This window comes from Anser cygnoides, chromosome 19, assembly GCF_040182565.1.
Source record: "Anser cygnoides isolate HZ-2024a breed goose chromosome 19, Taihu_goose_T2T_genome, whole genome shotgun sequence".
NCBI classification, from domain to species: Eukaryota; Metazoa; Chordata; class Aves; order Anseriformes; family Anatidae; genus Anser; species Anser cygnoides.
Window position 1 is genome coordinate 4,365,166 of NC_089891.1, and position 26,928 is coordinate 4,392,093.

At 51.2% G+C, this 26,928-nt stretch overlaps 1 protein-coding gene across 4 annotated transcripts in view; it reads left to right on the plus strand.

Annotated features, from left to right (window-relative positions):
• The first annotated feature begins 821 nt into the window (after window positions 1–821).
• Window positions 822–26,928, plus strand: part of TNRC6C (trinucleotide repeat containing adaptor 6C) — a 295,946-nt gene continuing 269,839 nt past the window's right edge. For 2 of the 4 annotated variants that reach the window (XM_066980035.1, XM_066980043.1), the window contains exons 1-2: window positions 822–1,006; window positions 17,104–17,186. The gene's annotated coding sequence lies outside the window, so the exon portion shown is untranslated. Of the gene's footprint in view, window positions 1,007–1,174; window positions 1,271–16,664; window positions 16,684–17,103; window positions 17,187–26,928 lie in introns of those variants that run through there. The other 2 variants (XM_066980037.1, XM_066980036.1) reach the window with 2 other exon arrangements.

Genomic DNA, 26,928 nt, shown 5'->3' on the forward strand with positions numbered 1-26,928 from the left:
CAGAAGGAAGAGGGAAGATTGATGAAAATTTACACTAGAACAGAAAGTGGATGTACGGCAGAGAGTCTAAAAATCTTCCATTAGCAATATTTAATAAGGAAAAGAATTACTGAGAAAGCTGAGATGTCTGCAAATGACTTCTGAAGCTCTCCAAAAGGGAAGAGCAGAGGAGAAAGGCATCTGATGGATGAAGGTGCGGAGCACTGGGAAGGAGGTGGAACTGGCATCGCCGATGTTGTTCTCCCCTGCTCATGGGTGAGGGGTGCTGGGGAGCTTTCCCAGCAAGGGGGCTGCAGCTGGAGGGCAGGGATGGGTTGTGCCACAGCTGCTGGCACCTTCAGGCAGGGTCTTTATGGGCAGAAACGTGGATGTGCACCCAAACAGGGCCCCATCCTGCCACCTCCTCGCTGCTCCTTCCCCCAAACCCACAGTGAGGGCGCCTTTCCCCACCACACGTGGGATGGGTGATGGATGGTCTTTGCCTTTTCTGAGCACCTCTGCAGCGCGGGAGCAGAGGGCAGGTGCTGCCCCACGTCCCACTGCTCTGGGGGCTCTGGGCCTGCCACCAACCTGCCTCAGCGCGGCTTCTCTTTTATTTTTAGCAGGGTGCAGCACATGCTTTGTGTTCCTTGCTGCAGGAGAGAGCTGATTAAAACTGTTTGTTTGTTTGTTTTTCCCTACCACCAGCTAAGCTAGGGTGCCAGAGCACAAATGTCAGCTTTGGAGTATTTGCGATGTGACCTTTGGTAGGATGAGCGCCGCTGCGATGTCATAAAGCGCTTCGGGTCATGCAAGCGTTGCCAGAGAGACAGCACAAAGACAAGGTTTGTGCAACAGCGAGGGGTGTGGGGACAAATCCTCCGAGCCTCCTGCACCTGCAGGGCCACCACGATGCTCCCCTGCTCCTGCTGCTTGCTGGGCGCCGAGGCACTGGGTGCTGCAGCAAGTGCCAGCTGCCCACATCCTGCTGTCACCACGCGAGACCAGGGGAACTGGAGGTGACCTGGTGAGTGGCTGCACAGTTGTGCCCCCTCCTGCTGCAAAATTAGCTTCAGTTAGGAGCAGTAAGTGCTATCAGCTGCTGGTGCAGGTGCTCCACTCCTAAACTCCCCAGAGGGCTTAAAAGCAGCAGCTGTTTGTTTTTTAGAAGTGGTGGGGCCAAATGCTGGGTGGGAAGTGACGTGGTGCTGATCCAGGCTGCACGTCTGGGTCCTGCTGGCAACACCTGAGGGATCCAGAGCTGTGTTTGGGAGCTGCTGTACATGGCAAGGTGTGCTCGGTTGGTCTGTTTGGTTTAAATGCAAGTGTAACTTTCCTGGTGGTGGGCCAGCTTTGTGCCAGGGCTGGGGCTGTGCTGGTGTCTTGTTGCGTGTGCTTTACCTTGAGGAGGAGTTAAATGATTTGGGGTGTTTGGTTCTGATCATGTAAAGTGGGATATTTGGGGAGAAGAAGAAATAGGTGCTTGTTTTAAATGTAGTTGATTGCCTCTTACTTGCAGCCTGAGCTCAGACTAAGGACGAGCTCCAGAGCAGGAGCAGGGACCAGAGGGACACGGGGAGGAGGGGGCAGTGAGTGCTGATGGGTAAGGCAGATGGGATGTTTTAGCAGCCAGACCCCCCCCCCCAGCTTCAGGCCTCCATTTCTATTTAAGCACACCTTATAGACATGTATTTCCCACTGACTTCTGTGGGGGGCTGTAGACCCCGTGTCCTCCACCAAGTGGGCCAAAGCAGCAGTGTCCAGGCCCTTCCTGCTGGACAAAGAGAAGGTGGGGGCTGCAGCACTGTGTCTGGGGGCCTGCAAACCTGCGGGGTGCCTGGATAGCCTCGGCACGGATCTAGAAAATCCTACATTATAGCTGTAGGTACTGTATTGAAATTATGTGCTCAGAGGGCTCTTGTACCTCTGTTTGTTGTCACTCTTGCCTGGGGCATGTCACTGCTGGGGACAAATTGGTCACTTAATGCTCCCTGTGTCTTCAGGTAGCGTGGCCATCACCCCTGCTGCAGGGTTCCTGTGCTTCCCATCAGTTGTTTGGGGTTGGAGCTGTGGTAGTCTGTCCATATAGTCCCTGCTAGTTATTCTGGGGGTCCAGCTGCCTGCAGTGTGAATGGTTGCGCTTAAATTAAGCCTGCTGAGCAGATCCAAGCTGGGCCAGGTGAGCGGTGGGGCTGGTGGAGGGGAGCAGCACCAGATCCTCTGCAGGAACATGGCTGAGCGTCCACCAGCTGGTGGCACTGAGCACCCCTGTGTCTCTACAATGTGCTTTGGGTGGGATGGAGAGGGCGAGGGACTGTCACTTAACACGTGCCCGTCTCCTGTGGTCCTCTGCTTGTGATGAGCGATCAAACTGCAGCCGTTCGGCTTTGTAACCCCAGCCAGTGCTCAAAGAAGCATCGCTCCCTAAATATTGCAGGAAAGGTGTTCTGAGCCTTGGCTGCTTTGCCTGGGAAACAGTCTCTTCTGATTCAGCGTGTTCAAATCATCTTAACAGTTCTTAGTGAGAAAAACCCGCTGTATCCTCAAGGCAAGTATATTTGGGCAAAGCAATAAGACTTTAAGAGGTTTGGAGGTTACAGTGGGAAATAGCAGTTATTCCCAATAAGCAGTGTTAAATGAAGTGCTGCTGACAGTAGCCTGAGGCAGGTTCAAGAGTCTCAAGATTTGCAACTAAGAGATTAACCAAAATAGATGTCTTATTACAGGCAAGTTTGTATCTAAATCATTTAAAGTGCCTTTAGATGCTGTAATGTTTTTCCTCCTAAGTGCTCACAGTATATCTGCGGCTTCCTCCTGGCTCTCGTGAGTGAGTAAGGAAAGGGACCTTGATCTCAGTGAGTTGAAGTCCCTCTGATAAGAGGGTGAGGAGTGCAGTGTTGCCAGGTTCCTCTCTGACGGGAGGCTGCACTAGTGGTGCTTGCATCTTGCACAGAGAGACCCTGACCACGTCCTCCCTCCCGTTCCCTGCTGGATGCTCAGCTGCATGGCTGGATAAGGGGTACAGCCAGGGAAGATGCACTGAGCAGGGGAGTTTGCCAGAAGTCAGTTGTAAAATGCCTGTGGAAGATCAGCAGCCATGTGCCCTGAGTTTTCTCTTCTGTGCTGAGCTGGCACTGGAAGGAAGCTTGGTGTAGGGCTGGTGTTACAGGGTTACTTAGCACAAATGATCTGCTGTCAATACAGGCAGTCACTGGCATTCAGTCACGGCTCCAACTTGGGTACGGTGAAGTTTTAATTCTGACTGGGGTGAGGAATCAACAGATCACAGGGGAATTGCCTGCAGAAGATGGCCAAGCTCCACATTCCTCTAGGGAATTAAATCTGACCTGGTGATGGCGTTGTTTGCCCTGTCCTGCATGCGTGTGAGAACTCACTTCAAAGGCAGCATAATGGAAACCCAAGTTACCTTCTTCTTTTTGCCTCTCACCTTGAGGAGCTGGTGGCAGTAACTCACTGCGAGGGGGCAGGACAAGGGGGCAGAGTGGCCTCATCCTCTCCAGCACTATGGCTTGGCTGGGGGTTCTCTGTGAATTAAAACACTTGTGTGAGCTGAGGAAGGGTTGACTTTCTTGCTTTTTAACAGATGGGAGAACTGCATCTCAGAGGCACGGGGCTACCACCAGCACTCCATTTTCCCCTTCAGTAACATAGAGCAACATCGGATGTTGTGTTTGTCTCAGGGCTCCTCCGTGGTACGTGAATGACAGCTGCCTCCCTCCTCCTTTAAAAATAACCGGCAGCACCCTGCCCACACGCTTACCTTACTGTGGTAGCTGGGGTTCAGGCACACAAATAGCCGGAAAATTCCTGTCCCTGGGGCCTTTGAGCAGTGTCAGGGAGGCCGCCTCCGTCGTTGGGAGGGTGGAGCCTACCCCTCCAAAGTATTTGTTTTCTGCAAGTAACCAGTATCCCAAGCTTATAATAGCAAAATACCATAAAATTAGCTGTAAAAAGAAGTATTTGGAAACCCTATTTGTTTTCAGAGTGCTTGGAGCAGCAGGGCAGAGCCTGGCGCTGCCCTGCTGGGCCCCTCAGGGCTGCTGGCAGTGCCCCAGGCCTGGGTGCAGGGGAAATACTGGGGCTGTGGCCTGGGGGCAGGCAGGACACGAGGGATCAGCCTTGGTGAGTCCATTACAACAGACTCCGCCATCTCCTCCGGCACCGTGGAGGTATTTCAGATGCACGTGGATTGTTGTGGGTGCCAGAGGTCTGGTTTTGTGCTGGGTGTCATAGCAATCCCAAGGGAGGGTGGGCCCTGAGGTGTTGGGGTGCTGAGCAGTGAGAGCAGAACTGTGTTTTTGGGACCACCAGAGGCTGTCGTTGGCTTTCTCCAAAGGGAGCCTCAGGCATTTGGGTCATGATCCCCCTGAGAGAGATCTAGGGAGAGGCAGCTCTCGTCTCTGAAATGTTTCACAAAGTCTGTCTCTTGCTGGATTTTTTTGGCAAGAGAGACCCTGATTTAGCATGAGGTTTTAAAAGTGGGGAATGTGAAACAGCTGCTCTGGTTGTAAGCAAGCCAGGAGCTGAGAGGAGGGCAAGGCCCACGGGTGTTTCACTTGCAGACGTTGGCTAACAGGAGACTTTTCTTTTTAATTGGCATCAGGAAGATCTTTTGGGGCTTGGGATCCCAAATGCCAGCCCCGAGAGCTTGGGTCCAAAGGGTGCCTGCACTGTGAGGCCTTGAGGGTGGTGTTGAAGGAAGGGGCAGAGGAAACTGCAGGGCTTTGGGAGAGGTGTAAGAGGATGAGACTTCTATGTGTCTCTGCATGGACTTGTAGAAGGATTTAAAATACCCCAAACCCTACAGCCCACTGATTTCAAGGGGCATGTCAGCTGTATGGCTCGGTGTGCCCCAGCCTGGAGTACCCCAAGGTGTGTCCCATCCTCATGTACTACCTGGAGCAGCAGTGGGGTCAGGACACCTTGGGACTGGCACCTTACAAAGGCAATCTACCTGGGGTGAGATGAATTGCTGCCTGGAAGGGCTGGTTCTCAGCTCATCACAAAGGCAGTGAGGATGATTTGTCTCCCACTTGGATGTTGGTGCCAAGGTATAAAAGTCACTCCTATAGTCTCTCCTAGAGACCTGACCTGGACAGAGTCTTGGAGAGGGGCTCATCCAGCCCATGTTCACCTTTCTGGCCATCAGATGCTGTGGCGGAAGATACAAGAAACCTATGATCCTCCCGGAGAGGAGGCTTTTCCTGGTTAGGATGCAGAAGGTTTTATCCTTTTCATTAGATGAGTATTCAAATAATTTAACAGTGGATGTTCTCATTCTTCATATAACAGTGGAGTTGTTTTTGTGGCTCTAATGCTCTCATGACCTCAATAATATCTTCTGTGAGTGCGTTTGTCAGGTTAATTATGCATTAAGTTTGCATAAGGCTTTTCCTTTTTTAATCAGTTTTAAACCTGCTGCCTTCAGATGTGCTGGTGCTGTCAGGAGGGTTGGTAGTAGGACCGCTCCCACCTTCGTATCCTGCTGTTTCTTTTGTACCCCCTTAGTCGCCTTTATTTGTGACCTTGCTAAATAAGCAGTCCTGAGACTTCTGGCTGTTTCTCTTTTTTTCTGGAGATCTGTCTTCTTTCTCTTTGCTTACCTCCTGGTTTTATCTTTGATTTCTTAATTTCCTTTTGAGGAGGACAAGCTGTAGCTTTCCTTCTCTGCAGACTAACACACCTTGCAAGTAAGGGTTATTGTAAGGTCAAAGAAGCGAGTTGGGTAATGCTGGGTTCTTTCTTCAAGGCAAGCATTTGTTTGCAAAGTAACTTGGCAGTCTTGTGTATTTTGGATTTAGGCATCCTGGTGTATAAGCCAAAGCTAACAGGCATTAATTAGCTGGAGGACTGGGACCGTAATGAGGGCAGTCACTCATAAGTTGGCATTTTTACTTTAAATGCAAGTGGTTAAAGAAAAAGTGTGCTGAAAACGTCAGTGTTAAAAGATATTATATAAATAACATGCTCTGGGTGAGAGTTAGGGAGGCAGTCAGGAGAAGGAGTAACAGCCAGGTTGCTGGTGCAGCGGTGCCCTGTACCTCCTTTCTATAGCAGGAAAAAGTGGTTTTAAAACCACGGCATAGGGAAGGATGGTGTGAATTGGAAGACTTTTTCTGGCATATTGGGAAATGCACAGGGAAATTCTGTCCCTGGAGGATCCCAAAAAGATCGTCTGTGAAGGTAATGACTCTGGGTTGGAGAAATATCTCAAGGTCCTGAGTGTGCAGCCCAGTAGTATTTAATGGGGATCCCATAAAGCACCCCTGAGACCCTGCTGGGCTCAGGACTGAGCTCCTTCAGGTGGGGCCTGCATGGAGGAGAAGCTCTGAGCAAAGCCCCATGGGAGGTGAGGTTGAACACCAGCATGGCATAGCTGGGGCCAGGGACACTTGGACACCATGCCCCAAAACCAGAGACGAATCCATGGAGTGGATTTGGGCATTGTTGTACCTTTAGGTCACAGTCCTGGGGTGGATGTGTAAAATGGGAGGAGGAAGAAAGCAGTCAGCTCCCAGATTCGGGATACCTGGCAGGACACCCTGGTGATGCCCGGAGCATCTCTGGAGCAGGAGATTTGGGACCGGCCTGCATTTGGGAAAGCCGTGGTGCTGAGCGCTCACTGTCACACGTGGGCTCCGCTACCAGCTGAGCAAGGCCTGGCGAATCTGGGTCCCCACCGAGATCGTGTTCCAGGTCAGGGTCTGGCCGGCTGGGACTGCTGAGCATGAAGCCAAAGCTCACCTCTGAGCTGCACGGGGGTGCTGTAGCCTGTGTGTGACCTGGCAGCTTTGTGTGGAGGCTGTGCGTGGCAATTAGCACTGGCCACCACTGTCACTTGCAGGTTTTAACCATTTTTCCCCTTCTCAGAGACCAAACTGTCTGTAATGATGGCCAGGACCTTTTTCTCTGGGTGATGTGTGGTGGATGGGAGTGCAGAATGCAAACCAAACCTAAGCATCGTGCTTTGCTGCCTTCAGTTAAGAAGCTTAACATTTTAGCTAACTATGTGCAGACAACCTCCGCACACAAACCAGTCCCCCGGCGTCACTCGCTCCGAGCTCCACCACTAACCTCTCCCGAGCGAGCCCCTTCTGAGCGGCCATTTTGGGGTGTGCGGAGTCGATTTGGTATTCGGCCTCCGTGGTGAGAGAAGATGGCGACGCGGAGCTGCGGGCGCTGCTCCTGCTCCGTGTGTCCCGGCGGCCGGCCGGGTGCCGCGGTGCCTTCTGGCGAGCAAAGGCACCGAGGAACAAACGTGCGGCGGCCCCTCCTCGGGTGATGTCTGCAGCACCAGGACCCCCGCCTCCCGCCCCCTTCGTGCGTGTCTTCTCTTAATTAATTAACGCCGCATTCATCACCGCTTAATTCCTGTTTCCGTAGCACCCGGGGAGGGGGGCTGTCGGTGCAGGCGGGCGCTGAGGTGGTCCAGAGCTGCCGGCCTCGTCAAGGAGCTTAATTAGCCCCTGGGATGGTGTGGGGTTGTTTTCTGCAGCCCCGTAATGCCCAGTTTCAAACTGGTTTCCTGCCCACTAGTGCAGAGTCTGTGCTGAGAAAATGTGCCCCCGTCCCTCTGAGGCTGGTCTGTGAATGTTTGGGGAAAGGTGATCTGCGGCTGCCCGGGATAAAACATCCCGAATCGGCCATTTTTTTGTGGTGAGGGAAGGGAAGCAGAGCACAAGGTGCTGCTTCTGTGGGGTTGGTCCTGGGGTCTCGGCGCATGGGATGGTAAGGCTGCGTGCCGGGATGTAAAGGATCCAGTGCAACCTTCTCTGCTCAGAGCTGCCACTGCCGGGCTGCCCTTTCCTTTATTTTTTTCCCCTTAACCATGACCTGTAGGCGCTCCTGGTGCCTCTTTCTGACCTTGCCCCATGGCCTTGATGGGGCCTGTGGCTGCAAAGCCACCTGGGGCAGCTGCACAGCACGGCTGGGCAAAACAGGCAACAAAAGGGCAGTGAGAGCTGCCATGGTGCTTTCAGGAGGCACACGCAGAGCACCAGGCAAACAGGGCTGAATGCGATCCATGGAGTACAGAACAAATACGACTTCTGGAGCGGTCTGGAAAGGCAGCTGAAATGCTCGTCAGTATCGCTTTCTGGTGTGAATTAGATGTTAGAAGGACACCTTCCTATTTTTTGGGGGTTTCTCCCCATCTCTGAACAGATGCGTGTGCTGATGCCCGTGCAAATCCCATCCACCGGGCACCGTAAGGCGGAACTGCCCAACCCGTGCCCGGGGAGAGAAGGTGGAGGGGGAACAAAAGCTGCAAACCCACCGCGACGCCGAGCCGGGCTCGGTGCCAGGGGTTTGGGGTGCCGTGCGTCCCCCCCAGGGGCACGGGGTGGCGGGTGTCCCCCCCCCGAGGGCGCGTGCTGCCGCGGGGTGCCACGGCGCCCTGCCCACCGCCAGGCAGGACCGCGGCATCGCCGCTCCGGCAGCCCGACGCGCGCCCGTCCCGCGTGACTCGCATACGCAATGCAGCCATGCTTAACGAGCGTGAGTAATTATGCCAGGCGGAGGGTTGGGGCGTGGGGGGTGGTCGGGGTTGGGTGTGTTGTTCTGTTATTTTGCGTTTTCTCCTATTTTTTCCCCCCCCCTTTCCGTTCCTCTTCTCTCCCCCCCGCCCTTTTTTCCCACCCCCAGCCCGCGGCGTTGAACCTTGGCCACCTCCTTGGCGGTGGCTTCGGGCGGGCCGGGGCCGCGGGGGTCAGTTGGCACAGCAACTGCTGCTCGGGGACAAAAGGAGGCTTTTGCAGCGACAGTAGCAGCTGCCAGCCAGAATAGCAAATCCGCGCGACTTGGCACCACTCCAGCTTCCTTGAGGGTTGCAGAGGGATGGTATGTTGGAGGGTAAGACTAGCTAATTAATCTTCCGGCAGGGAACAATGTAATATCAGACAATTACAAAGACAGAATGAAATTACTATAGTGGGAAGGCTGGCATACGAATTTCTCAAAGGGTCCATCCCTCACCCGCTGCCGTGGTACTTTATATGCGGGAAAGGCGCCGACTGTACATGCGCTTTTCTGTTGTGTGGGGTTTTTTTGTATGAATTGAATTATATGCTTGAGGAGGGGCAAGGGGATCCGGGCTCGATTGCAGGAGCTTTTGAGGAGCAAAAGGCAGAAAGAGTCATTCCAAGCAGAAAGGTTCCCCGTCAACCTGTCGGTGCGTCGCTGGTGCTGTGGGCTTACGGGGTTGAGTTTTTTTCCTGTTCTTTTTTTAATGATCGCGCTGTGATGCCTGATGACAAGAGGTTTTGGGAGGGGGGTCTGGCTGCCAAGCAGAGGGGAGAGTCATTTCCTTCATCCTTCCAGCATGGAGAAGCCCTCGAAGAGGTTTGGGAGCTGCTGAAAGTTATTGGGGAAACACACCTACCAGCTCAGCGGTGGTAATTGCCGATAATTAGCTGTAATCACTGCTACCTACAGTTGGGATGCTGTGATGAATAGGGCAGTACAAGCCGCATGGTGCAGGCTCCCCGTCTGTTTATTTGCAGTGGGGAAAGAATTAGGAAAGTCTCATTTATTCTGGAGCACAGGAAAGCATCGGTGGGAGCTCAGCCTGCGCAGCATTAGCATAGGAAACCCCTCCTCCTCCTCCTCCTCTTCCTTGCAGGGCGTCAGGGATAAGCTAATGACTCTCCTCCCTCCGCATCCCTCTCCCAGGATGAGGCTTAATGCGGTGGGATCTGTGACTGTCATTAAAACCCAACGTGAGAACAGGATTGTTCCAATTCTCTGCAGTGCTGGGGCCAGGAGGGGGCCGGGATGGGACACGGGGACGTGGCCGTGAGCCTCTCTGAGCCAGGAGAGGGCTTGGAGCAGCTCCAGCTCGGTGGCTCTGCCTCCTAAGGAATCTGAGCGGGTTTTTGTTTGGTGCCTCCACCGATCAGATGGTGCAGAGATGGTGCTTAAGCACTGCTGCAAGCCCCCTCCTGCCCTTCTTGGCGGCTGCGCTGTCGCTGGAGCTCTCGCAAAGCTTAGGCTGAATGAGATTTTATATTTCAGGCATTGCCAGCGCCAAGTGTTGGGCTGGCAGGCTGGGACCTCTTTCCCGAGTTATAGGTTATCGGGAGCTGGATGCTGCCCGGTCCTTGTTCTGCACCCTGAACGGCATCCTGGTGGGTGCCCGTCGTGGGGGTGTGAAGGTAATACATGAACAATGATTCAGCTGGATTTAGGATTGGGTGTTGGTCCTAACGGGAAGCAGTGGTGCTTAGCCCCCATTGGGATGGCACTGGGAACCCGTGGCAGGCTGGGCTTGCCCTGTCCAGGCCCCTCGTTCAGGCCCAGCTCTGTCTCAGGCTCTGCGCACATCCGTCCCGCTCCAGCAGCGCTCTCCCGAGCAGAAGATGGCCTGAACCACTTCCTCGTCACTGACTGACACCAGAGATGTTGCTGTAAATTAATGACTGCATCTTCTTGGCTATGCTTCAAAGTTTTCGCTTTATGAATTTTTTATGGAGCTCTCTTTACGCAGGAAGTCTGTAGTACTGAATTTTTACCTTTTAAAGCCATACAACAGTAAGAACAAAGCTTTCACGTTCCGTTGACTGAATGAAGGCCACCCATTGTGGTCCTGCTCGTGTTGATGCTGTGGCACCAAGATGGCCAGCACAGGCGGGCACATGGAAACGTTTGTGCTAACGGGCACTGAGACCTGAAGCTGCGAGCCCTGGAGCTGCTGAGGCTCCCCCGTACATCAGGGTGTCTCTCGCCTCGAGTCCTGCTGAGCCTCTCCAAGTCAACCTCCGGAGTTGGGAAATTTAATTTGTAATAAATCTGCATTACAGTACAAGTAAATCTGCTCCAGTGGCTATAAAAATTAATTCCTGATCCTAAACATTATTATATAGCTTTCAAAATGAATTGACTGTGGTTGGTACCATAGTATGTGCCATTATTGGTAATTAGTGTAACAAAATAACATTGCTGTAATATTTCCTGTCTGCCCCTCCCCCAGTTGGGAGCCATTTCCTATTAGGGAATCAGAATTGCAAATGCAAGGCTTGTATGCAAACCGCTCGCTTTGATTTCTTTTTGTGTGTGTAGGGAGACGAGTAGTCTGCTAGTAGTCTGTAGTCTGCTCCTCTCTGCGTCTTGGGGCCTGGTTTTCCTGGGAGCTTTTTCTTCGGAAAAAGCTGTAGGCTGGGACAGGGCACCGCTGAAACGCGGAGCTGGAGGGTGCTGGTCCCTGCCCTGCTGCCTCTGGGGCTCCTCAGAGCTTTAGCTTGTGCTCAGTTGGTTCTGAGGCTGCTTACTGTCTCCTAGGGTCTGGCTTTTGTGTTGGCTTGCTGATGATGTGGATCTTGATGGCGAGATCCACTGTACCCCTGTTAGCTCCATCTCAAAGCTCGGATTGCCCTAGGAGATCGGTTGGGTTGGACTGTGGAGGCACCTGAGCAGCTCCGCGCCCACTGGGAGATGGGGGCCTGGCGATTTGGGTCCCTCAGCCTGGACAGAGACCTCACCCCGCAGCCTTCGGTGCTGTCATCGCCCCCCTCAGACACGGGGACGGAGCAGGGGCAGCACCAACAAGGCACAGGTCCCTGCTCAGGCCCTGCCTCGGTCCCACTGGGGCTCCTTGTTGTGCATGTGGAGGTGCTCGCTTTCCAGAACCATCCTGGCCGTGGTTGGGCCTCCTGTCAAAGCAGAAGGCAGGTTTTGGTCAGTTGTGGCCAAGGAGCAGTGGGAACAACTCGATAGGAGGTGGGATCCATCCTTCACTGTGAGCCGAGGCCTGCTCTGGGCTTCTGGGGGTGAGAGCTGAACGCAGGGCTGGGTACCGAACACCTAGCAGTGTCCTTTCGAAGAGAAATGCTCCATAAATAAGCGGCCTGAGGGGAGGTAGGTATGTTCGTTGAGGGCCTGGCTCTTCCTCCCCTTCAAAGAAGACCAAGAGCGGAAGAAGGAATGAAGAAGCTGCAAACAGAAGGGGCGGAGGCAATCAGGTTTCCTTCCCCAAGGCAAGTAATGAGCAAAGGATTTGGCTGGGCCCCTCCTTGGGGCTGCTCGAGGGCTCCTTCCTCCCTGCCCAGGAGACACCAAACCCCGGGGCTCGTCCCTGGTGTCCTGGCGGGGCCTTTTGGGGACATCGGTACTGAGCAGTGTGGTGGTGCTGACCAAAATCACTGCAGGTGCTATATTTGTAGACATTCCTAATGGATCTTTTTAACCATCCTACATTTTTCCTCCTGAATTTGAAGCTTTCAGTGTTGCCTTTCTCTGCAGCCTTGAAGGTTAGAAACTTGATTCTTACTGGGTGAAAGCTTACGTTCTCCTCTAATCTTCTGAGTCTGGATCTAGGACTTCCATATGAAATCTTCAATTCAGAAGTTAACATCTCTGCAATGAAAGCCCAGGACCAGAGAAATGGGAAGCCAAGAGGAAGGCCTGGTTCTCATGCTATCCCCAGCATGTGTGTGGTGGTATTTCTTGAGTTTTGATTACATGACAGCTTCAGAAATCTGAATATATGCCCTGGGCTTGGTCACCCCATTTATTAGAGCTGAAAAATGCAGAAACTAAGCAGTAAAACTGAGTGGTAGATATCTTTGCCAGCCTGGAAAACATTCAAGGCTTTAGCTACAGTAATAATAATAATATCAGTACTGTTCTTGGCCCAGATGAGGGTGGTAAATCATAACTCCAAATTCCAGTGAGTCACAAAGGGAACAGGCTGTGCCAGCTGAAACCTTTGATTTGGTCCAGGCTGGGTTTGGTAGCTGAGCCTGGGGTTTTGTGTTTCGATTACTGTTGTACAACTGCAGTTCGCTGAAGCCTGAGGATACAAATTCCCTCCAAGCTGAGGGGATTGTGTGTTGGAAGATGATATCCTGATGACTTCAGAGCTTTCTCCAGCAGTTTTTTTCTTATGTCAAAAGATACCGAACTGATTCAAAACAGGATTTTGCTAGGAGCGAACGGATGTGTGTGTTTTAATGTAGAAACCCCGCAGCAGCATCAGGTAGGGCCGCTGCAGTGCTTTGAAGCCTCGGTCCCCATCGCTCCTGCAGGACCAGAGCAGTGCTTTGTAGCTTCCCTGTGGCTTCCCAGTGACGGCTGCTAGGCAGGGAGCAGCCTGTCAGTACTGGCCAGGAAAAACAGGATATTTTCTTCTCTTTAGTTTCCTTATTGAAGGGTCTGTATCTCAAGCGTTTGTCTGGAATGAAACATTTTGAAGCACTTTGACCAGTTTTTCCCATCCTCTTGCTTTTGAGAAAAATGCGACTTTCCTGTGATGCCAAACATCTTTCTAGCTGGAAGTTTATTTTTTCCTTTGCTGCCCCTTCTCATGTCACTGGCAGCGAATTTTGCTGAAATCTTTGTGCATGGCTTCGGAATGCTCAGATTTTTTCATCAAAGTGGAAAGTCTCTGTTTTTCTTCGCATGCATATTTCTGCATTTCTTCTTGGTTCTTTTCCTCCAAAACCTCTGCCTTGCCACTGCTGTGCTGATTGCTCAGCTGTTTCAAAGGACCGATCAAAGTTATTCCAGCTTCCTTCTTGGTGTGAGCCTGATTCTTCTGTGTCTTTTAATGAATGGTGTAACTTTGCAGGAGAAAATTTAAGAAAACAAAAGCAGTCGCAAGTCAGTACAGTGAATGAGTTCTTAGTAAAGCTAGGCAGAAATCAGATCTGTTTGCCTGGAGAACTCTGCAATCTTTGATTTCTCAAATGAATCTAGTCTCAAAGATCAAAAAAAAATCTGAAAGTGTTTTGGGTCAAATTAAATATTTTATTTCAATAAAATCAAAGTATTTCCAACACATTTCTTTGTTCATTTAATATTTTATGAGATAAGCCTAAAATTATCCACAAAGTTGTTTCTCAGTGGAAAAAAGAGGTTGTTTTGTGTTTTTAATAAAATCTGAAAGTATTTTTCTTTTCCATTAAAAAAAAATACAGAATTTCTGTCTAAAGCTGTGTCACAGCAGCCTTTTCAAAAAGGTGTTGCCTCTGTGGGTGTCAGTCCCCTGGTGCTCCGGGGTCAAAGGTGAGCTCTTGCTGCTGCAGCATGGTCTAGAGAACTAGGTCTTCTATGTTATTTTTTCTTTTAACTCTGCTCCTGCTGCAGTAGAGCTGCATAAATAAGTAAGCCCAAGGCACAATAAGTCACTGGAGTATCTCCTGGCATTTGTGTGCAGGCCCAGTAGTTGCCCTTGGCTCTTTGAGACTTTTACTTCTTGGGGCTTGGCTGCAATTTGCTTCAGGAACATTGGCACGTGTGGCAAGGAACCTACAAATTGGTCTCGTCTTCAGTTGTGTAAATGTGGTTTTTATTCTTTGTGCTTACATGAAAAGACTTCTTATGAAATCCAGAAGGCAGCAAGGTAAGGCTGAGGGATAATGTGAGAACTTGTGGATGCTTCCAAGGGAAAAACCTCTGATCTTGGCCTGGCTTTATGTATGTGTAGATTTGTTTGCTTGAATTTTTAAAATGAGGAGATCACACTTTGTTAATATCGTTATTATGTAGAGTGCTTCCTAAAACCGTGTTTGTTTGAGGCATGGTTCCTGATCTCTTGTCCAGACTTTTGATGTGGTAACTAAAAGGCTTGGCTTTTTACAGCAATAACGGGCAATGTAGTGCAGGGCAGAGACAGCGCAGATCTGTTCTCTTTAATGTGGGTTGCTTACGCATGTGCCGGTCTGGTTGTATTTCTCCCCTGATGTTTGGCAAATGTGCTATTTATCTGTTTTCTTTGACTCTAAATCACTTTCTCTGCACTTGTCATCCACTTCTGCTGGTAGGTTTGCAGAAGGAAACCAGCCTTGTTTAACATCTCCACATCAACTTTCTGACAATATAGATAGATTGTTGCACTGGCAAAAATCACTCTGATTATATTGATTTTGTGCCCTCAAGCTTTTTCTTGTCTTGCTAGTTTTGCCCTCTGTTGATAGCTGCTAAAACGGATGCAGACCTCCCAGGGAGCCGGCTGGAGTCTGTGCAACTGCACCCATTGCAAATCCAAGCCCAGGTGCAATGGGCACACGTGGCAGAGCAGGAACATAATGCTACTGCAGACCCGTGCCTCCCTGGCACTCCAGCTGCTGCTGCAGCTGTGCTGGTGCCAACAGCACCCTAAATCTTAGGCAGAAGAAGTCATCAGGTTGAGCTTCTGTCCCCATTCAAGCCAACGGGTGACTTTGGCCAAGAGGCTTTGTGGGAGGCTGCCCGTGCTCTCAAGGCATGTGCTCAGCTTGCTGCTCGTGTGCTGTTACTGGGGCACGACCTGGCATCTCAGCCTCACCTCTGCTCGGTGGAAAGGCAGAAGCTACCAAGAGGAAGCAATTTCCCCATGCTTCAGCTGATGCAGAGCGAGGTGCTGTCTGAACGAGGGCAGGAGCAATGCAAACAATTTACTCTCCTGCTGCAAGGATGCTACAACGAGGCCCGTAAATGGCCACATAAAGGGAGTCCGGGTGGGAGCTGGGAATACACTGACAAACACAATTCTCCCTTAATTTAATAGAACGGTCCATTCAGCAGAGAATATATTGTAAAGCGCTCTCAGGTTGGATGGCCTCCTATTGTGTCTGGCCTTTGAAGTGCTGATTAGCTGGGCTGGGAACACGCTGATAAAAAGTTAATTTCTATTTGCTGTTGCTTTGTAATTGGATGAACACGAAAGCAATTAAATATTAAAACATACAAACAAATAACGAAGTCACTGTAATTAGCCAAAGTTTGATCACTGTCATATTTATTTAGAAGGAGATGATACGTCTCAGCAGGTGACATTTTAAATACCCTTGGCTGCTTTGGTGTTGTCTTCAGAGAATACTGAATAATGTACGGAGGATTTAATTAAACCCCATTGTAAATCAGCTGTGATGACAGGGAAGTGACAGCCACATGTTGAAAAGAGAATTAGGCCGCGGCAAGAGAGATTAATTAACTATTTTCCACGGAGTTCAACCTAGGTGGCGTGCCCCGAGCTTGTCCAAGGAAGGGAACTTCATTTCTGAGTTGCTCCGCTCGAGGCTGGAGCCGGTGTCACACCCAAGATGTCTCAGCTCCTCGAAAAGGTGGCTGCAGCTCTTCCTGTGTCTTGTGAGAGGGAAAGTGAGGCACGCAGTGCTGCTGGCTGGGTCCCAGCACCTTTACAGCCCCTTGGTGGGACAAGGCCAGCAGCACCGAGCCAAAACCAGCTGGGGACCTGCAGAATCCAGTCTGGCGAAGCTTTGTGTGACTGGTTTTTGATGGGCCGTGCTGTTTCAGCAGCTGCTCCCAGTGCTGCTGCTCGGTAAATGTTTTCGCAGGCCGTGGGGTGGTGAAAGCTTCCTGGGCCCAGGAGGATGTGAGAGAGAGGGTGCGGGAGCACCTGAGCTGTGCCTGGCTAACGAACAGCGTTCTCAGCTGAAGGCTGTCCAGCCTGGGGTGCTCTTAATTAATTTGGTCACTTCTCCAAACACTGCTGGCTTCTGCATGTGTGGGCTGTGGGCACAGGAGGGCGGCCCGGTGCTTGTGCAGGCTGCGGCCTGCTTCGGGGCAGGGCCTGGGAGAGCCTTTCCCCCAGGGCACCCTGAGGGGCCTGCTAGGGGAACGCCAGCTCTAGTGCCACCTCCAAGAAGGTTCTGGAGCACACCAGGCTCTTCCTGCTCTCCTCTCAGGCAGTATTTCGATAGCACGTGAGAAAGAAAATGCATTCCCAGCTATGCCTCCGTGTGTTCGGTAAATGAAAACACTTCCGCGCAGGCGGCTGCTGCTGTGCAGCTGCTGGGGGACGGGGTTTGTCCGGCACCGAGCAGTCAGAGAAGATTAAACAGACCTAAATGTTGTAGCAACACAGGAGGAAGTTGGGCTGAGGAACCTCAGTTCAGCAAAACGTGCTCTCCAAACCTGTCGGCAGCCCTGCGCTGGGTTTTACCCCGCTGCGCTGTGTGCTGGGGATGTGGTTAGGCGCCCTGCGGGCTCCAGCTGTGAGATGGAAGCTTCACAACTAGAAACGGGCTGGGCAGCGGGGCTGCTGTGAGGCAGGCTGCAGAAAGCCTTGCCGGGGAAGGTGAGCGGTGCTCACAGGATGTGGTGGCGCTGTGGGAAGGCGGGGGGTGATTTGATCTTTTATTGAGCGCTCCGTACATCTCCTGGCAGGGCCATCGCTGACCGCCGGGGACCTGGTGCGAGGATGAGCCGGGCGGGTCGGTGCAGAAGAGGCCGAGGCCCATCCTGCCCAGGTAAGACGCTGCCCGCCTGGGTTAGCAGCATGCGGGCGTAGCTTTCGCTGCTGGAGATGATGATTTGCACATATGACTTTGCATTTCAAAGCCCCTCTCTCCTCCTCTCTTACCAATGAAAACTGGGAATAATTGTACACATTGCAGGAAAAAATTCATTGTATTCCCAGAGGTGTGAATTAATTGATTCAGCCCAGGAAAAAGACCTGGGCACTGTTACAGCCAGCTCCCTGAAGGCATCTCCTCAGCGTGCGGGTCTGATCAAAAATGCAAATAAGCTCTTAAGAGGAGTAAGGGATGGGAAAGGATGGAAAGTAATGAGGAAATGTAATATTGTCACGATGCAAACGAGTAGCGCTGCCTTCTCTGAATACAACAAAAAATGAGTTCTGTAGCCTGAAAGGGTCTTGCAATTCTGCTGGGTGTGAAGAGCGGAATGAAAACAGTGATGGGGATGGAAAATTCCCCTGTCAGGGCAGAATGAATGTCTGATTTGGCAGAGCCCTGGACTGGCATGATGCACCGGTCTGGGAGAGGGATTAAAGTGCTACCCCCACCAAAAAGGCCGTGGTGATGTGAGGCAGCTGCTGGCTGTGAGCCTTTCCTGGGTGGATGCCAGGACTACAGCCCGGCGTCAGGACTGTGTGGGTAGCTGTAGGTGTCAAGAAGGGATTTATCCTTTCCCTGTCCTTGTCCCTGACTTGCTGGCTGTGCTCTGGGTTGCTTTACCTTTCTCTGAAGCTTCAGAGAGTTGCTGGGCGCCTTTGAATCAGCAAGGACTACTTATTATTTAGCAATGGCCAAACCTCAACATTCTTGTGATGCTCTTGGTCTCTCTGCCTTTGGCACGCTTTTACCACAGCTTCTGGTCATCTACTGCAAGCCTGCAGCCTGCCAGAGGTGTGTTCAGAAGTGTTTTGTGGCAGATTGTTGTGACAAAGATGATCCATAGGGAGCATGTAACTAACTGCCCCGGTTTGTCCCATCGAGGCAATTATTTAGGCTGTATGTGCAGTCTGTGGTGAGAGAATACCATCCCAGAAGGAAGCATCGCTCCTGGGGACTGTCTCTGCAGGCATTAAGGCTGCCTGCATGCTTGCAGCAGACTTGCTAGACACAATGTCAAACGCAGGAAAACTTCTTTTCAGATAAACCCCAGCACTGCAGGGTTCCCAGCCACTGTGGGAGGTGGCACTGGGCACAACTGGGAAAGCTGCAGGCTCGTAGCCGGCTGTGGAGGCTGTCAGAGCAGTGCTCTGAAGGCACCGAAAGCTTTGGTTCCCAAAGCTCTGAGAAATGGGTCCTTCGTGCATCCCAAATGGAGCACCCCACCATGCTGTGCCCGTCTGCTTTTATTGTGGCCATGCCCAAGTCCCCCGTCTGTACAAGAATAATTCCACCATTCCTCGCAGGGCTGTTGTAAGGCAAATTAATGTTTGCGAAGCACTCAGATACTATGATAATAAATGCTGTGAAAGCCCAGGAGAAAATTAATAGCTCATTATTTAGAGCAGGACTTCAATAGCATGCCATGCACAGGACATGGAGCTACATATTGAGTGATGAGGATAAAGAAAAATATTGAATAGCTGCTCATTAAGAGAGCACTATCCATCTGGTGTATGAAAGGGGGCTTTTTCGTGCAGAAAGTGGTCCCTGACCACGTCATTACAAAGCGTGTTCTGATGCATTTATGCAAGGGACTGGGCTTGTGTTGTGTGCAGTCCAGGCTCTGGCATTTTTCTACTTCCAAGTGCTTGACTGCAACCTGACTGCTCTTTTAACACTGGGGTTGGGTTTAATATATAGCAAAGAGAGAAAAATGCCAGTAGATGGCACTCAAGAATATGGAGCATCATTCTTGGGTGTGTGGGACCAATAAAATGGGTTGTGCCACAAATGGCTTCCTCTGCGCAGCTCTCTGTATCAGCTCCTTTTTACCCTTTCTGGTCTGGAAGTTTGATGATGCCCAGAGCAGAGGAAGAACAAGAATGTGAAGCAGGAGTTGTTAGGTGGTCCGTGCTCTTCCCTGATCTCAATTTTCTTTTTCCCCTTTGGTTTTAAATTACTTAGCAGTCTAAAAATCCTGGGCCATGCTCTCCTCAGCTGACCCTTTTTCTGCTTTGCTTACAGCTTGTCTGTAAAATGAGATGAGAACTTAATTTGAAAGCTGAAGTTAATTGACCTAAATAAACTAAGAGCCTTCTGTTGGCTTTATGGGGGGGAAAATGCATAGCCCCCGCTCTCCTCAAACAGCAGAAAGGCTTTCACGGTGCAGCCTCAAGCTGCTGCTGTTTACTGACGGTTACTTGTGGTGTAGTACTGACTAGAGAGCCCTGAGATGAGGAAGGTGTGCTTGGCACTGAGGCGAGGAGGCAGCACCAGCCTGGAGCAGTGGGGTTTGAGTAGGGAAGATGGGTTGGGGTTGCGAATCAAAATGATGGAAGGCTCTGGCTGCAGACCCCTGCGGCAACACAAAGTGAGCCCTGTAGCTGCAGGAAGGTCTCCCTCTGTCTGAGCTGATGCTCGAGCATCTGATCTGATGCCCTGTCAGGAGTAGACCCGCTTCCAGCTGGGGAGTGTGTTGGGAAAGCATCTAGTCCTGGTACTGCTGCCTGAGCCTGACCTTTGAGATCAGGGCTGATGGTTCTGTGACAGCACTCTGCTCTGGGAGGGCAGCCTCGGGCCAGGACTGGTGCCCAGCTCTCACCCATGTGCCGAGCTCTGCTGTGAGAAGCCCAGTTCTGCTGTGCTGACACGACTCCAGTTTCCCTGGGCGAGCCGAAGAGCAGGTGCTCTTGTACCAGCATAGCTGGATTCAGTGCTAGTCAAACCAGCTGAAAGCAGGATGAGTAGGGCCGTGTCCATACCTATGTCAGCACAGTGATTTAAAATGCTCTTTGGCTGCATTCATGGTATTTTCTAATCTAGACAAGTCCCGTGTCTAGGCTGAGGGATGCTCTTCTGGTAAGCGTGGAGGAGAGGGTGAGCAGAAGGGCCCAGTCATCCTGCGGCCCCTGGGAAAGGCTGCAGGGCTGGGCGCTGGGCAGGAGCAGCAGAACTTTCTGGTTTTACCTCAAGTCTGCTGGTAACCTGTCACGGGAGCTTGGTCAGATGGGCTAGCCACTTCCCTTCTCTGCTGCAGTCTTCTCTTCTAAAGTAGCTTTGCTGGCAGCCTGGTTCCTTTGCAAAAGCCCTTGGAGCTCTGCAAATGAGATTTCCCCGCTTTACACGTTGTTAGGCGATTGATTCCCAGTGGGAAAAAACTCAAAGCGGGACAATAACGAGCTCACAGATTTAGCTCCAAAACAGATGTTTGGGTATGACACTTCACGAACACTTCGGGTTTCAGCCAAACCTCTCCCCTTTTGGCAACTTGCAGGAGCTGGGTGGGAGGCGGCAGCGGCAGGAGCCCTCTTGCGGCAAATGCTGAGCGTGCCTGAGGTCTTGTACCGGTGGCTTGGGCGTGTGGTTAGAGAAGAGAAATTGAGTTAAATACATGTCTGTGTGTCCAGGAATAACCAACTGAACAGTGATTTTCTGTTTCTAAAGCCCCACTGCTCTAGTGTGACGCAGTAGCAGCAAATGATGTTGCTTTGCTTGTGGAAAAGCAAACACTGCTGAAGAATTGCCGGCGCACTTCAAGACTAGGTAGGAAAAGGGGTTTGAGGTGACCTTGCTGGCAGGTTAGCTCAGTGCTAACCCTCACATCTCCAAAATCCTGCTGGGGAAGGTGCTGGCACCGCAGTGCAGCAGGAGGAGAGGTCTGTTTGTCCTGGCAGCCCGGGTGTGGAGATGCCTGGCAGAGGAATTGCGTTGTGTTGGAGCAAGGGGATATTGGGAACCATCCAAATGGCCTCTGCTTCAGCTTTGGTTTGGGTGGTATACACTCTGCAAATATTTCTTTGCACAAGCAGAGTGGGAAGGGAGCAGCTAGGCTGCAGGATGCTTACCCAGGACCCTGAGGATGGCTTTCTTGCCTGGTCAGTGCTGTTCTGGTTTTACTACTCCAACATGCTGGGAAAGAGGGTGATCACAGCAGAGTTGGCCTGGGATGTACAAGTCGGCTCGTGACTTTGTTCAGATAGAGCTCTGGGCTGTTTTTCAGGTGTGGTCTGATGGCAGGAGCTCAGTTTGAGCTAGAATTTGCTTAATAACCTGTTACCTGAGTACCGGGGTGAATGCTCAGGGCTAAGGCAAATGCCCTGCGGGGGTGCAGAAAAGATCAGTTGTGCAGTGTGACCCTGAGACCTCCCGGCAGCTTCCTCCCCTTCAGGTTTACGTACTTGGAAGCCCCTTGGCTGGGGGACACGAGATCCCAGATGTGGATGCTGGCCAAGCAGCATGTTTCATTGTGCATCACCTGAATCATAACAGAAAGGCAGCCAGACACAACCCCAGGCTGTTTTGGGGGCCAACAGCCTGATGCATGCACAGGTACCACCCTGTGTCTGTGGCAGGGATGTATTGGAGCTACCTGTGAGTTTGGAGACCTCAGGGCTGCTGCCTTTTCACCAGGAGCCATCATTTCTCCCTTTCCATCATCTGCTGGGACAAGCTCTTGCTTGTGGCCCCCATTCCCTGGCTGGATTTCTTCTCCTGCTGGCTGACGATGGCTTCTCTACAAAATGGAGGCAACATCTGCATCCAGACTGTCATTTCTCCCGTTTTGTTACAAGAGTGGAATGAAAACGACCAGTGTTAGGTAACGCTGTCTGCTTGAAAAGCTGGGCCAGGACTGGTACCTGTTGCTGCAGGGACGTCTCCCTCTGACGGTAATTGGAACAATTAAAGCCCACTGTAACGAAGGCGAAATCGCTGGCCGGGGAATGTCGCATCAGATAGCAGCAGCAAACAGATGTTCCCCACTACATTTACTCTCTAAGTGGAAGTACAACAGATGCAAAACAGCATTAAAATGGTATCATGGCTGTAAATACTGCTTCTAATTACTGCACCAGGTAATGTCGATCACAACAATCCAGATTTCTCCCAAGGATGCTCTGCAAACAGGCAGGATGTACAAAGACTTTTTTTAAAAAAAAAAACTTGTTTTTTCTTCCCCCTTTAATTCAACATACATAAGCTTGCTCGCTCAGGGCAGCAGAGGAGAGTGTCACAGCCTCTCTGCCTGGCGTATCTTTGGCCCATGGTGCTGAGAATAAACAAGGAGACGGGACCAGAGCATTAAATGTGGAGATCTGGGGATGGGGAGAGGTGGGTGGAGGAGGAATGAGAGTAGTGTGAGCATGGAGGGAAAGAGGGGAGCAGAAGCGAAGAGATTATGAGAGACAGCGTGAGTGATGGGGAGAGAAAATAGCACTGCAGTATCCTCAGCTGACCCCTTAGTTATGGGACTTGTGGCGTCAGTGGTGGGATTTTGTAGCTTTGGATTTGAATTCACTGAGGCTGGGTGTTGGCTGTCAGGTGCTTGGTGTTGGCATCATCCTGCTCGGACTTGGGCTTGTGCAGGGACCTGAGCTGTGGAGCCAAGCTAAGAGACAGCTTGGTCTGGGATATCGGGAAGGACATGACACCCCTTGGAGAGGAGATGTAAGTTAGCACAGGCACACCGAGGTCTGCACCAGCAGCCTGCCTGGACTGAGCGATCGCTTTCCTAACAGAGCACCGATTGGAGACTCCTGTGTTGCTGCATCAGGCTGGGCATGTTTCGTGGGGAAAATGTGGATTAGAAAGAGCTGTTTGGAGCCTGAACATACTATACAAGAGAAATTGCATTTCCTGTTCTTTCTTCGTGCAAGTACTTTTCTACCTTTTTTGCTCTATGTGCTGTTGATGGCTGCTGTGACTAACATGTAGGTGCTGAGCTGAGGACCTTCGGGACAGCCAAATATTACATGCAGGCATGGAGATCAGTGGGTTTTACCTGTCCAGGGCTTCTCTTGGGTGACGATGTGTTAGGGATAATTTTGGAGGTGATGGTCAGCTTCTGTTCATGCTCTGGAGCCTGCTTGTCCGCTCACCTGCCCGCAGCCCTTCACACCAAGCTGAAGCAGCAGAAAGTACTGTGACCCCTTGGGGGGTGTGGGGAAGGGGGCGGCCTTTTGGTGGCAGGGGACAGGAGGAGGTAACAGGCTGGGCTTGGCTGGGGCATGCAATGGGGTGTGCAATGCTGCTGCAGCCTGGTGGGGACCAGTGAAGAGCAGGAATGGGCTTGCCACCTGCAGGTACTGGGAGAGCTGCAATACAGACACAGAAACCCTCCTCGACCCTCCCCTCCCGATCACATTAGGAGGAGAGACCAACAGAAAGCGCATTAACTAATCAAACCCTGATTTCAGATTGATTATTGCAAATTGCTAACCGTTATTCTGCTAATGGCAGTCATTTAAAAATAAAATAATAGGAAAAAAAAAAAAAACAGAGCCGCCTTCAGGCACCGTGCCACCCTGTCCTTGCAGAGAGCTGCCTGAACTTCGTGGCCTTGGTTCAGGATCTGGGCGCAGCCCCTGAGCCGGGTGCTGCAGGAGCAGCTCCGTGGCTTGCTGGTGGCACAGCGGGGCTGGTGGCAGTGGGCAGCCTTCTTGCAGGGACGGGGACGGCTCCTCGCTGGCAGGCATTTCCCCGCCCGGCTGCGGGCAGCAGCCCTGTGCACCTTCCCAGCAGTTTCCCTGGCAACCAAGTCCTCCTGCCAGCAGGCTGCAATGTCAAAAAATAAAACAAGATGACACCGCAGCGCCTCAAAAAAAAAAAAAAAGGCACCCAACAACCTGCCTCCCTGCACCCCCAGCGGTTGGTCCCTTTTTCCCTGCTCCCGTGGTGTTTCTGCAGGGTGTCTGGGCATGCTCTTGTGCAAGGAGGAGTGGGAAGTGCCGTGCTTTGAAGGCTGCTGCCACAGTCTGCTTGGCCGGGAGCTGGGGGATGGCTCCTGCGCCTGCTGGATGGTCAGGGATGTTTCCCACGCGTTTCACCCTTGGCTGCAGGGCAGTCTGGCTGTGCATTGGAAGTGCTGTGGGGCAAGGAGTCCGATGGACCCGCGGCCACCTGATTTTGGCAGAGCAGTGTTCCCCCACTGTCACAAACATGAGTGGCCATCGCTTCTTGGGCTCCCCACGCTCCTGTTGTCACAGCAATCCCCGTGGGGCTTCTCTACTGCCTGCGGTAGGGTGCACGGGCCTGAGCCCTTCTCACCAAAAGGCTTCGGATGAGGTCTGGTCCTCCGACGGAGAGCATGCTCCCCGTGTGTTTTGGGGAGTTACACGGTCTTATTTTGTGGGGGCATAATTAGGAGCACCTCTCTAGAAGATGCGTGAGCTGCATACTTGTGGGTTTTGGTGTGAAATTAACCCTGCTTATTGCCCATAACAATAGGTCTCTTTTTTTTGGAGGCCAACAGCTGATCTCATCGGCTGGATCACACACTCATCGCCCTACTTTCTCTCTCTGCTTCTGCCTTGGTGGAGTGTTTTCCTCCAAGCTTTCTGGTACAAAATCCAGAGCAGGCATTTCCCACCACATGTTTCTCTCCTGCTTTTTGATAATCCTTCCAAGGACACGAGCTCCTGCAGGTTGTGGAAAGTAACTCTGGAAGTAGCTGATAACAAAGAACTAAATCAGTTAAAGGCTCCCCTTCTGAACAGTATGCAGCTGTTTTCTTTGACTAATGCTCAGAGCCTTCCTACTTCAAGCAATGCAGAGGCAAGGCAGAAATATTTTTGGATTCATTTCATGGGCAATTAGGACTTCTCACTGATTTATTTTTTTAAAGGTTATTTTTTTAAAGGATCTAAACACATAGGGACTAAAAAGTTTAGGTAGCACTGTAGAAAGCTATAAAGTGAAATCTCTTGCTCTTTCAGGGCTGGACTCATGTGGACACTTGCAGTGATGCTTTTTAGAGGTTAATCCAAGTAGTGTTGGGCAGTCTTGTGTTTGTCAGGCCATGATATCTTTTTAAATGTATTAATATGAAGGTCTCTTAGTCTGATGACGTGGACCAGCTCTAAACTCCTTAACTGAACTAACTGCTTTGGGCAATTCCTGCAGATTTTACAAGCTATCTTGCTCATGTACCTTGTTCCCCAGTGAAGCAAATCAAGACTGTCCGCGTGTTATAAATAGTCCATGTAACTACAACTGCACTGTGTGCAAAACCTCACTTCTCACTGCTGTGAGGGTTTCCTCTGAGGCAGCTGGCCTCCCACGCTTAGCATTACACTTGCAAGAGTAGAAGCCGTAGCTTTCCCTTCTCCATGCCTGGGGTGAAAGTAGAGACCTTCAGCTGCACGTGTGGAGTAAACCTCGTGTTTGTCAACCGCTTGCCAAGCACGTTTCTCGGTTTAAAGCAGTTCTGCTATATGCCGCAACCTGCTCCTTCCAGCTTTGAGATGAAATTTGCTCAACTGGTGGAGTTGTGTTTGGGAACAGAGCTCCTGGTTTCATTTGCCACTGATGCCTCTGTTTATATCTAATCTGTTTTATTAAGCCAGGAGCTCATGACCACGAGTACTTGTGCCCATGTTGCTTGATATTCATGCTAACCCGTTGGGGTTGACTGTAATCACCTGCTCTTTTGATTACCATAAACATTTGATAACCTAGCTGTTTCCGGCTGCTGGAGAGGTCTTATCGCCGCTCTTGGGGGAATTTGTTCCTCTGGCTCAGGAATACCTGCCTAACGTGGAGGAGATAATTTCTATGGAGAGGCTTATCCTGTTTGTACAGGACAAGTCTTGGGACTATAGAGTTACCAGGTAGGTACTGTTTGTCTCTGTGCAAGCAAAGTATTTCTTAAATGGCTAATCCGCTGCTGCTGCCTTCATCTGTTTATTTGGAGGGCTCTGTCCTGTCCTTGCTTGGGGTCCGTTAGCGCTCACAGAGGCTTAAAGATCCCTCCCTTGTTGCCCTCCTCAGGCAGGAAGGAAAAAAAGCATCCCTCCAGGGAAGGCGAACGAACTGGTTTGCTGATCCACCTCTAGTTATGCACATCCAGATTCTAACCCTCACTTTGCAAAGACGAGGCGACTCTCCCAGTCGTGTCCCATCAGCGCTGTCACCGCTTGTCGCACGGCTCGTGAGCCCTGTCCTGCTCGGGCGTGCTGCCTCCTCGAGCTCGTTGGCCTCGTCAGCGAAAGAGCAAGAGGGCAGACTTGTGGTGAGCAGCTGCTCCTGGGGGAACGGCTAATGGGGTCACTGTCACTTGGTTTTCCTTTCTTGTATTTTTTTTCCTCTTCCTCTCTTATGGCTGTAGACAGAAGGGAAGAAATGAAGGAAAAGAGAAAAGATGTGGTAGGCAATCTGAACTTACAAACTTCTCTGAATGAGAGGCGAAGCATAAATAATAGAGGAAAATTTCAAAGTAGTGGTTTATTCTGCTCACAGAAAACCAAACCCGGCTTCTCCACGTCATGTGTTACTTTTTCTGTTTTTCCTACCAGCTCCATTAAAACCTCAATAATATACAGGAGTCTATTAAAGGTTTTCAAGATGAAGCCAAGTTTGGTCATTATCACTAAACGGCTCTTTGGTGGGCTGTATAAAAAGAGCGAATGGTCTCACTGCGGTTCTTAGTGGAAACATGCCCAAATTGCAAGCCCAAGATTTCTGCTAGTCTTACATCAGGACTAACAGATGCTGCTCGGGGTGGGGTTTTGACTCCATCGCTGGCTGCGCTAACACCCCATTTCCAGGACTAGCTGTGCCCCAGGTACTGAGGAGGCAGCAGCTCTGGCTCCAGAGCCCTTTCTGGAGGCAATTCTTCCAGTTTCAGCTCTGGAGCCCC